Raw genomic sequence first — 8234 nt, 5'->3', positions numbered from 1 at the left:
TGACGTCAGTCACTGGGACATGGGATCTGCTTCCATGACTGACACAACTTAAATGTCCCAACTATTCATAATTCTTACCTCTGACTCCCTCCTGCTCCCCACACACTAGTCTGCGTTTGCCTTTCTCCATGGTACTGACTCACTGATAACCCCGTTTCCTCCCCTACTCTGTGGAAGCCCACAGCCCACCTTGGCCCCTAAGAGGACTCCCCTCCTTTTGTGCACAGCTATGCTCTTCCACGTCTTACCCTCCGCCTAAACAGCAGCAAACAAAAAAGGTAATGGTCTCTGAAACTGCAAGACAGACAGATTATGCTAAATCCTTATCAAAGGGAAGGAGACTCAACGAGAAAAACAGCTGGAGGAGGACCACATGAAATTGTCTACAGACAGCTGTGACCCACAGACTTGATGATGTGCTGGAATTACAAGATGAGAGAGGGATGAGCAGATGAGAGAGGTTGTATTTGAGCTTTGGGCTCAAAGAATCTCATAAGATTGTTTCAAATTGGCTCAGATGTGAACTCCCTTGTGGATGAGGTTTCTGGCAGCCCATCAGTGAAGGAGAATACAGGTTAGCAGTCCTTACACCCTGGATTGGACCCAAATGTGGTCCTCACAGCCCCAGACCCTGAGGGGCACATGTGAGAAATCTTCAGCTCCTGTGTGGGGACGGGAAAGAACCTTGAGCCTGGCTTCACGTCCTACCATGCGCAGCTGCTCCTGGGCCTTCCCCGGCACGTCAGCTCCTGCAGGACTCATCCTCGGTCTAGGAATACCCTCCTCTCACCCTGTCCTCCCCCAATCCTCCAGGAAGTAAGCCACCTGTCATCCTTCCAGTCTCCTCCCCTTTGAAACCCTCCTGACCTTCCAGGAAGAGTGTATTTATTTACTGATTTATTTATTTTTGAGACAGGGTCTCGCTCTGTTGCTCAGGCTGGAGTGCAGTGGCGTGATCATGGCTCATTGCAGCCTTGAGCTCTCAGATCAAGCCGTTCTCCCACCTCAGCCTCCTGAGCAGCTGGGACTACAGGTGCGTATCACACTGACTAATTTTTAGTGGAGATGAGGTCCCACTATGTTGCCCAGGTTGGTCCTGAACTCCTGGGTTTAAGCAATCCTCCCACTTCGGCCTCCCAAAGTGCTGGGACTACAGGAGTGAGCCACTGCACCTAGCCAGGAATAGTTTATAACCGCTGTTCTCTGATAGCATTTGGGACGTTCCTGATTATGGCATTTTACACATTGTGTTGCAATTTTTTTTTATCAACTCTATCTTTCCCATAAGACAGATTTCTTCAAGGGTAGGCCTATATCTTATTCATCTTTTATCCCAGGACCCATCAAAGGGCCTGACCCGCAGTCCACTGTTGAATGCATGGATGAACGTTCTGCCTGTAATTCATCATGTATTCAATAATCTAAAAATAACGATGGAGCATCTAATATGTATCAGGCAGCGGCACTGAGGATATAGTAGCAGGCAAAGCAGTCCCAAATTCCCTGTTCTTTCTTTTTTCTTTTGAGACAGAGTCTTGCTCTGTCGCCCAGGCTGGAGTGCAGTGGCACAATCTCGGCTCACTGCAACCTCCGCCTCCCAGGCTCAAGCAATTCTCCTACCTCAGCCTCCTGAGTAGCTGGAATTACAGGTGTATGCTACCACATCTGGCTAAATTTTTGTATTTTTCATAGAGATGGGGCTCAAACTCCTGACCTCAAGTGATCCACCTGCCTCAGCCTCCCAAAGTGCTGGGATTAGAGGCATGAGCCACCACGCCTGACCCCAAGTACCCTGTTCTCATGGAACTTAACAGTCTGGAGGGAAAGACAAATAGAATGTATAGAACCATACAAATAAAATATGAAGTTGCAAATGTCCTGTGAACTTGGAGGCACGCTATAAGAAACTGTGAAAGCATCTAACGGGGTGACTTGACCATCTGTGGGCCTTGGGCCAGGGTGTTTACCCTCTAAGCCCCTCTCTCTGTGTTCTAAAATGAAATGGTAGCATCTGCTCTGCCTGTCGTGGCGTAGAGTTGTGAGGTAGAAGTGAGGACCTGGGGAAAGGCACTGTACAGCACAAAGGGAAGGCGGCGGGGATGCCGGGAGCATCCTTGGCAGCTGCCCACCCTCAGGTAGGCCTAGGGGACCTTGGATGATCACTCCAGGGGATCTGCCTGGAGAAGCAGCAGCTCTCTGCACAAGGAAATGCAAATAGGCTTACAAGTAATCGATGAGGGGAGAGGCTGGACAGGAAAGAAAGGCCTGGACGGCCAGGCCCAACTGAGGCAGAACAAAGAGAGGTCCTGCTAGGTGCTGACTGCACCCTCGAAGTGTTGTCTTGCCTCCGACCCTGACACCTGGTTCCTGGAAGGGAGATTTTATTCCAGGCTCTGCAGGGCTAACAGGCTGCCGAGAGATGGCGGCATGCACCAAGAAGAGCAGCAGAGAGCCACAGGGGCAGGAGGTGCTGGTTCATGAGGGCTGTGGGAGCTGCTGAGCAGGCCTGGCAGAAATTGATGAGGAAGAGTCTGGCCAGGAGGTAGGAGAGTGACAAGCAGGGCTGGTGACAGCGGGGGAGTTCCTGAGGCCAGTCCTGTGGCCTGGAGAGAGCAGCTGCTGCAAGAAAGCGGGACGCTATCTAAGGGATTGCTGGGAGCTGGTCCCAGCCTCCTGCTGGCCCTCCAGCCTCCTGTGTCTCTGCACCCAACAGCTCCCTGGGGCCTTGGAGTCTTTCTCCTACTGCAGTGCCTTCCCTGCCTCTCTTCAGAGTGTGGAGCTGCGGGCAGCATGGCCCGTCAATTCCAACAGAGGTACCATACTAAAGTCAGATGTCAATAAGAGGCAACACTGGGTGAGGGGGTGTCTTAGTCTGTTTTGTGTGGCGATAACAGAATACCACGGACTGAGTAATTTATAAAGAAAAGATGTTTCAGGTAACAGAGGCTTGGGTAAAAAAAAAAAAGAAAAAAAGAAAAACTAAACAAAAGAGAGACTGGCATGGTGGCTCACACCGGTAATCCCAGCACTTTGGGAGGCTGAGGTGGGTGCATCACTTGTGGCCAGGAGTTCGAGACCAAACTGGCCAACATGGTGAAACCCTGTTTCTAGGAAAAACACCAAATTAGCTGGGCGTGGTGGTATGTGCATATGGTCCCAGCTACTCGGGAGGCTGAGGCACAAGGCTTGAGCTTGGGAGGTGGAGGTTGCTGTGAGCCAAGATTGCACCATTGCACTCCAGCCCCAGCAATAGAGCCATACCCAATCTCGAAAAAAAATAAAAGAAAAAAATTTATTTCTTAACAGTTCTGGAGGCTGGGAAGTCCAAGGTCAAGGGACTACATCTGGTGAGGATCTTCTTGCTGCATCATAACATGGTGGGAGGTAGAAGGGCACAAGAGCATGTGTTAGAGAACAAGAGGGGGCTGACTTTGCTTTTACAACAGGCCCGCGACCGTGATAACTTTAATCCATTCTCCCTTATGACCTAATCAGCTATTAGGCCCCACCTCCCAACACTGTGGCATTGGGGGTTGTGTTTCCAACACATGAACTTGGAGGAACACATTCAAACCACAGCATGGGTTATGAGTTCTCTGTACTATGGACCTGGGAACTCTGTAATCTTCACAATTTTTTTGTAAATCTAAAATTGTAAAAATAAAGCTTGCTTTTAGGGTGGGCATGGTGGTTCACACCTGTAATCCCAACACTTTGGGAGGCTAAAGCAGGTGAAATCATTTGAGGTCAGGAGTTCAAGACCAGCTTGAGCAACATGGCAAAACCGTCTCTACTAAAAATACAAAAATTAGCTGGGCATGGTGGTGGGCACCTATAATCACAGTTACTCAGGAGGCTGAAGGTGGGAGAATCCCTTGAACCCAGGAGGTGAAGGTTACAGTGAGCCAAGATGGCACCATAGCATTCCAGCCTGGGTGATGGAGTGAGGCTCTGTCTCAAAAAAAAAAACAGAAAAAAAAGTTATATTTTAAAACAAACTAGTTGGTTTCTAGAGAAAAGCAGCAGAGGGCTTCTTTGGGTTGGAACAAGCACCGGGGCTGCCCCTCTCCCTGTGTCTGACCCCCAGGGCTCCATTTGCCAAGTGTCCCAGTTGGTCCCCTAGGCCCTGAAGTCCTGGGGAACTAAGGACGTCCCTCTGGGGAACCGAGCTGGGGTCAAGAGCCCCTGGCCCCAGCTGGCCCTGTCTCCTGGAGCTTCCCATCTCCCATTTCTTCTTTAGGTCTCCCTGTTGTCCCCACCTCCTGACTGGCTGTTCAACTCAGGCAGCAATGAAGTCAGGGACATCTGTGCTTAGTCACAGCTGAGCAGGCCCAGCAGTGATCTGCTCCATTAATTCCTCACTCCAGATCAATCCCTCCCAATGCTATTTTCATTGATTGTTGGCCTCCTCCTTCCCCCACTCCTCACCTCTTAGCCAAAGACCCCTCCCATTTATCTCCATGGCTCTGGCTCCTCAAGAGGCAGAGCCAGGCTGTGGACCTCAGGGAGTCTCTGTCAGAGGAAGGAGTCAAAAAATGAGGAGGTAGCATTCTGTTCAGCTGCAGAATTGCTTGAGCTGATATTCACTCACCCCTTTTGTGATGGCCGAGGCCAGAGAAAAGGTGGTTGACCAGGCGGACCATGGTGGGCTTGGAGGCGAGAGGGAAGAGGAGGAAATGTTCACTAGGAGCATATTTAAATGTCTAGGCTTCCTTAGAGACATGTACTGTCAATTAACTGTTTTCCTCTTGAATGGACTATAATTTCTTATTTCTTGTATAATCTGTGAGGTTCTACTTGTTATTAGAAAACTAGACATTTGAATATTACAATACGGCAACCCTGGAAATCAGTTTCTCCTCCTTCCTGAGTTTACTGTTTTTAATTGTTGAAGGCTGTAGCTGCCTATTTGTTTGGTGACTTTACCAAACTATTTTTGCAAAGTCAGTAATCCTTGTCATGTGTGGTCTCTGTTCAGCTAGTGCCTTGAGAGATTTCCTTGAATATCAGGAGCTAAAAACAAATGAACCCCTCTGTCCTGCCCTGAACTTGAGCCTTCTCTGAGGCTTCCAACCTTCAAGACTCTTACCTACCTACAGATGAACAAATTCACTAACCCACCCTGGCCAGCTTCACCCTGCTTGAAGGCTCAAGGTCAATGTTCCCCAGCCCATGTCCTCCTGCCTGAAGCCCCAGGCCAGGGCCTAGCTAAGATTCACCCCACCCACTAGGAGGGCATTGCTGCAGCTTCCCACAAGGGTACTGGGCCCCCTCTCAGCTGACTCATTCTTCAAGGGCAGGATGTCCCAACAATTGCACGTGTCTCCAGAGTCCTCTCTGTCCCAGGGATTAGCTCAGGAGCACTCATTGTCCCAACATCCGGTATAGCATCAGCCAGAAGCTCCTGGCACTGATAGGACAGTGCTTCCAGAAAGGCAGCATTTACAGAGACTAACAGGCATTGCATTTCTCTGGCTTCCTGGAACTGAAAAGCTCAGCTCTGTTGCAGATACAGAACACAGAGCACAACTCTCTGGCCTATGGCAGGAACAGAGGCTTATTTGTGACCTGCCAGTCCCTGCCAGCCTCAAAATGACTGGGGTGACTAGCCCAAGTCTCTTGGGGGCTTCTTATCCTCTGCCCATGAAAAGCATCTCCCTCCTTCCTTCCCTCCTTCCCCTGCCCAGAGCCTTTCCCACTCTGCTTTCTTCCCAACTGGCCTAGTCCATGTGGCCAGGTTACCAGCTCACCCTCCTCAGGCTGTCTTTCATACCTAGCAGAACCCCCAGGCATTGTTTTGCAAGGACTCAAAGACCCGACCTCTGGCAGCCCCATCAGCAATAGCCCAGGTCCTGCAGCCTTTCTTGTGGCTAGGTCTGTGGTGAGGATTAAATGAAAAAATGTGCAGGGCCCAGTGGTTCATGCCTGTAATCTCAGCACTCCCAGAGGCCGAGGCAAGAGGACTACTTGGGTCCAGGAGTTCAAGACCAGCCTGGGCAACATGATGAGACCCCATCTCCCAAAAAAAAAAAAAAAAAATAGCTGGGTGTGGTAGCGTGCATCGATAGTTCCGGCTACTCAGGAGGCTGAGGCAGGAGGATTGCTTCAGCCCAAGCAGTCAAGGCTGCAGTGATCTATGATTGTGTACTACGCTTCAGCCTGGGTGACAGAGCAAGACCCCGTCATTCATACATATACATATACATAAATGAAAAAGTGTCTGGAGAATGCTGGATGCGGGGGAGGGGCAGCAGCTGTTTATGAGAACTTCTGTCTGCAGTGTCTGCTCCACAGGTGTTGCATTCGTGAATTTTTGTTCAAAAGCTAAGATCACTTCCATCCTCCCTGGTCTTTCCTGAAATAAACTGTCCTAGAATCCAACTTGTCCCCTCCAGCACTCAAGTCCTTTTGGAGAGGTTCAAGAGGCTGCAGGGGAGAGACAGGAGAGGGAGAGAAGACACAGGGCCCTGCATAAGAAGTAAAACTGAAAGATAATGGGGACGTTAAAGATGGTTTGCTTTGCAGCGGAAACAGAACTCCCTACAAACTCATGAACCATCTGGTAACATTCTGTAAGTCTTCCATGGTTTTGTAGTTGACTTGATGTTTTGGAAAATGCTAGAATGCTCAAGTTCTTGAGGCAGCTCAAGAAGACCTGCTAAGTATCACAACAGACATACGATTTTGTAAATGTCTTCCACTTGTGGTTGAGCCGAAAGCGTTTTCCAGCTTTCTGTCTTCAGACCCACCACGTACCACATTTGGAACACATGAGCTCCAGCGGAGAGGCTAGATCCATCGTGCTCCCCACTGTCACCCTGGAACTCAGAAGGGCACCTCAGACATGGTTGGTGTGCGGCAAACCAAAGTGCCCTCACTTTCAAGAGCTGCCCCATGGCCCACAGAATGGCCACACCACCAGTTACTAACATACCCTACGTGGCAGGCTCAGGCTGCCTCCTGACACTTCTTTTCTTCAGAGTCCATCTGCCATCCAGACTCCTATTCCTCGATTCTCCTTGTGGTTTTTCTCATTTTTCTGGTTCCCTCTGAGCTGCCTCTAACTAGGATTTGAGCAGGTGACAGAAGTGAATGGCTGGAAGATTTACTTATCGGGTCAGATCGAAGCACTTGGTGATGTGCTGAATAAGGGGCCAAGGAGGCACACCAAAGCTAGGTCTAAAGTTCTGATGGCAGGTGGAGAGACCTGATGGACAGTGAGTATCCAGATGGAGAGTGAGTGGCAACTGCCATCAGAGGAGATGCTAGAAAAGGCTCTGGGGAAAGCTCTTCAGTCCAGTTTGGGACTTGCTGGTTTGAGGTGCCTTTATTAGACACACATTGACATGCTAAGCAGACAGTAGATAGAGATGACAAAAGATGGCTTTCCTGCCTGTCCTGCAGCTTCGAACCCTCCAGAAGAGTGATGGGGAACCTATGGCACTCTTTATGTTTCATCCACATGGGTCACTGTTGATCCCTGGGTGGCCAAAATGGGTCTTAAGTTTGGGAAATTATTTGCCTGGCTGATGTACGATGCATTTAAAACATTTTGTCCATAATATACTATAAAGGAAACAAGACCTGATTTTCCTTCATGCACGTTTGTATTGACTCATCTAAAACTCTGAGTAGTCTCCATCTCTGACACGAGGGAGGAATACAGGTGCAGAGCGTGCCTCTAGGAGTAGCTTTCTTGGGCAGTTTTTGTGAGGGAGAAGGCTGAGTGTTAAGAACAAACAGCACTGGGAACCAGTTAGAGGCAGAGGAAGCAGCAAATGCAATGTCCCTGAATTAGGAATGAATTGGCCTCCAAAATGATCTGGATGCTGGGCATGGCAGCTCATGCCTGTGGTCCCAGCTACTTGGGAGGCTGAGGTGGGAGGATCCCTTGAGCCCAGCATAATAATCTTAAATCTAACAGTGAGAAAGTACATTGCAGCAGGTCAAGGCTGCAGTGAGCTGTGATTGTGCCACGACACTGCAGCCTGGGCTACAGAGTGAAGCGTGAGACACTGTCTCTAAATACATACATACATACATACAAACAAAATAACCTGGCAGCAGCAGCAGCACCTGCGAAAAAGGCTTAGGAGTTGAAGAAGTCAGTAAGGATAAAGTCAGTCATTTTAAGTGGTACCAAGAAGGTGTTAAATAATCTTAAATCTAACAGTGAGAAAGTACAATTCTCACTCCATCTTTCTAATTTTATTAAGGAGAAAAATCTCAGCTGG

The 8234-nt window shown here is 49.2% G+C and overlaps 1 long non-coding RNA gene across 1 annotated transcript; it reads right to left on the bottom strand.

Annotated features, from left to right (window-relative positions):
• Positions 1 to 446: 446 nt before the first annotated feature.
• On the bottom strand, positions 447 to 5926 carry LOC116558013. Its single transcript, XR_004271787.1, has 2 exons — positions 4429 to 5926; positions 447 to 662 (listed from the first exon to the last, which is right to left on the bottom strand). It is a non-coding gene; the product is annotated as an uncharacterized LOC116558013 (long non-coding RNA).
• Between the last annotated feature and the right edge of the window lie 2308 nt (positions 5927 to 8234).

The sequence above is a fragment of the Sapajus apella genome, unplaced genomic scaffold (genome assembly GCF_009761245.1).
Source record: "Sapajus apella isolate SASKATOON/1434 unplaced genomic scaffold, GSC_monkey_1.0 scaffold20, whole genome shotgun sequence".
Lineage (NCBI taxonomy): Eukaryota > Metazoa > Chordata > Mammalia > Primates > Cebidae > Sapajus > Sapajus apella.
The sequence above is the reverse complement of the archived record's forward strand: the minus strand, read 5'-3'. Positions and strand labels throughout refer to the sequence as shown.